The sequence below is a fragment of the Mus caroli genome, chromosome 12 (assembly GCF_900094665.2).
Source record: "Mus caroli chromosome 12, CAROLI_EIJ_v1.1, whole genome shotgun sequence".
NCBI classification, from domain to species: Eukaryota; Metazoa; Chordata; class Mammalia; order Rodentia; family Muridae; genus Mus; species Mus caroli.
This window is the reverse complement of record NC_034581.1, coordinates 47,498,059-47,502,050: the sequence shown is the minus strand read 5'-3', so window position 1 is coordinate 47,502,050 and position 3,992 is coordinate 47,498,059.

The window sequence follows — 3,992 nt, the reverse complement described above, 5'->3', positions numbered from 1 at the left end:
CCCCATTTTTAATGGGGTTATTTGAATTTCTGGAGTCTAGCTTCTTGAGTTCTTTGTATATATTGGATATCAGTCCCCTATCAGATTTAGGATTGGTAAAACTCCTTTCCCAATCTGTTGGTGGCCTTTTTGTCTTTAACAGGAGGAATTCTGGATTTTGGGGGTGGGTGGTCCCATCCCTCAACCGGGAGCCATGCTTATCCACTGGATATGGTCTCTACAGGTTCTATCTCACCTTTGTTGGGTATTTCGGCTAATGCCCTCCCTGTTGGGTCCTGGGAGCCTCTTGGGTTCCTGGCATCTGGGACTTTCTAGTGGCTACTCCCAGCTCCCCCTCCCCCACTGCTACATACCTCCTTTCAAATTCCTGATCCTCTATAATTCTCTCTCATCTCCTCCTTTATCTGAACCACCCTGCCTTTTCCCACCCCCTTCCAGATCCCTCTCTCCTGCTACCTCCTGAGGTTATTCTCTTCCCTCTTCTGAGTAGGACTGTAGCATCCACACTTTGGTGTGGTCTTCCTTCTTCTTGGGTTCCATATGGTCTGTGAGTTGTGTTGTGGGTATTCCAAGCTTCTTTTTGGCTAATATCCATTTATCAGTGATTACATATCATGTGTGTACTTTTGTGACTGGGTTACCTCACTCAGGATGATATTTTCAAGTTCCATCCATTTCCCTGCAAATTTTATTAAGTCAAAATGACATTTTTTAGATTACATGTTTTGTTAAGAACTTAAATCCTTTCTGGAGCATGAACCGTCATTGAGAGGGTCAAACACTCAGAAGCAGTAGCAGAATTACTATTAAAAATCCTTTTCTTTTATAACAATTATCAAGCCTCATAAATTATATTGTAGTATTAGCCACTATATAATAGCAACATGGAAGTGGTAGGCTGAAGGATCTGTCCGCTTCACTAAATTCTCTTCTTTTTAAAAACCACATCCATTTTAGGCTTGCTAACCAAAAGAGGAATTATAAACTATCGTAGCTCCTTTTCTGCTCTTCTCAGTGACAGTCCGGGCTTCATATCATGGTTATATAAGGATGGGAGCTCCTGCCCCACACTCTGCACGAGCAGTTCATCATCCAACAATAGTGCAAGTGCTCAGGTGCAAGTGTAAAGAAATCAGTGTGTGAGGCTGGGGAGACAGCTCAGCAGTTAACAGTACTGGCTGCTCTTGCAGAACACCCTGCTTTGTTCAATTTCTAGCACCCACGAGGCAGATTATAACCAGCTGTTAACTCCAGTCTTAGGGATCTGGCTCCCTCTTCCAGTCTCTCCGGACACTGCATGCACAAGGTTCACATACATGCAGGTAAAACATTCATATACATAAAACATAGCAAAAATTAAAATTTAAAAATAAGTTCAAAATCTATAAAAATAAATCAAACATTTTATAATTGATATATAAATAAGAGTAATTTAAGTAAAGATTTTCCAATTACATCTAAATAACATCATGCACATCTGTTAGCCTAAACAATGGAAGGTTATTCTGATGACTCATTACACACAAAATATCAGTTATATTTTGTACACATGTCATACAGTTATCTACACCCATGAAAGGATATGATAATGCCTGTTAGGATCGTTGGAGATAAACCAAATCAATGATTTGGCAGAAGCTACTCCTAATAATACCTGCTAGAAATTCCACTGGATCATAATCTTTACAGATTACTTTCTCTCTTCAAGTTTAATTGAAATACAATAATCAAATAAAATTATATATATTGAGGTATAATTATAACCTCTTGTGCATGAGAGAGAGGGGAACTTGGGAGACAATCAGGTGCTGGAGGATTCACCACCGAGACTCAGAGAAAGCTGGGCAAATAGAACTAAAGAGAGGTAACTAACCATGTGGCAGACTTAGAATAGTATAAATCATAATCAAGTTACAAGCTGGTTGGGAAACAAGCCTAGCTTAAGGCCTAGGCATTAATTCATAAATGGAGCAGACATAGAAAGACCAAATGGTTACAGGGTTGTTCATGCTATGAGGTCAGCAAGGCTGTGTGTGTGTGTGTGTGTGTGTGTGTGTGTGTGTGTGNTGTGTGTGTGTGTGTGTGTGTGTGTGTGTGTGTGTGTGCGTGTGTGAGGGAGAGAGAGGGAGAGAGAGAGAGAGAGAGAGAGAGAGCACAGGTGTACACATTTGTATAAATGTGTGTATATATGGAAACTATAGCACAACATTGGGTATTCTCATTCTCTGCTACAGTCCCTTGAGTCCTCACTGAACCTGGAGCTCACTATTTTGGCTAGGCTAGCTGGCCAGTGCACCCCTAAGGTCAGCCTCTCTCCATCACCCCAGTACTCAGGGTAGCAGGCAAGCATAGCTATGCCCAATTTTTTATGTGAGTTCTGAGAATTCAAATGTGGGTTCTCATGTTGGTAGGTGCCCTGATTTGTTGAGCCATCAACCCAAGCCCACAGGGCAATTCATGACAGTCTATTTTTAAAGATCAGAGTAGCTAGCTGATTTATTTTAGGGGAACTTGTTGAAGCACACAGTTTTCTTAATACCCATAGAGATGAAATCACGCCACCGAGAAAAGGTGGTCAGTGCCCTTGGAGTGGCCACCACCAGAGAAGCACTTAGAAGAAAGAGATTCATCCCCACAGAATGAGATCTGGCTACCTGCGCTTCTGCTTAATGCAGTACACATTTCTAGTCTAAGCACTTGTGTGAATTGGGGTTTTATTGGTTTTAGATAACAGCAATTTATTCCAGAGGCCCATAAACATGTTTAATGGCCTTCCTTTGAACTGCGTTGGAATTGTGTTTTAATTTCTAAAGTATCAATTTTTCATTATAACGTTGCTCGTGTCCTGATTGTGGTAGTTAGTCATTTTCCTCCCTCCTTGACTTCAACATTCTTTGATATTCTGTGTCTGATGTTTTCTATCCCCAAGAAGACTTCTCGGGTTCTTTCATCAGTTATTGCTCTTCCCCTTCTATAATAGACTTTAACGTTTTCTTAATTGAGCATAAATTTAAGTTTCATCAACTGCTTTTATATTGCACATTTAAGCTAATTTGCTAGGAGCTGTCTATTTTCAGTCACAAGTCAACATTCTCGTCATAGAGCCAGGATTATTTCTTTATTTAAGATTATGCACAATATTATTTCTATAATATAATCTCCCAATATCACTCACCCTTAATTTTATCTCATTGTGAACTTTGTTACATACTACTCTTGCTGTTTTCTAAGTGTGTCTTACATAGGACTCTGTAGCCAGAGATTATTATTACAGTGATAATGTGTGCTTTCTATTCATACCACAATGTTGGTCATGTTGTAAGGGTCCAGGTGTTTCTCACAGGTTAGACCCTGGGCTACTATTACATAGTGAAATTATCAGTGGCATTAAGAGACTATAAAGCCTGTGATATTGCTAAAAAAGTCCACACATCATATATCTCTATGTAAAGTTATCTCTCCCATACAAGAAGAAGGTATTGAGCTAAGTAATCTGTAGACTTCTCACATTCAATAAAAATGAGAAATGCAGGGATGGTTTAATATATGGAAATCCATCAATGTAATCCATTATGTAAAAAACTCAAAGACAAAACCACGTGATCATCTCCTGAGATGCAGAGAAAGGATTTGACAAAATCCAACACCCATTCATGATAAAAGTCTTGGAAAGATCAGGAATTCAAGACTCATACCTAAACGTGATAAAAACAATCTACAACAAATCAGTAGCCAACATCAAAGTAAATGTCCTTTTGGGATAGCATTGGAAATGTAATTGAGGAAAATACGAAATAAAAAAATATTTAAAAAAAAAAGTAAATGTCGAGAAGCTGGAAGCATTCCCACTAAAATCAGGGACTAGACAAGGCTGCCCACTTCCTCCCTACCTATTCAACATTGTATTTGAAGTCCTAACCAGAGCAATTCGACAACAAAAGGAGATCAAGGGGATACAAATTGGAAAAGATGAAGTCAAAATATCACTTTTT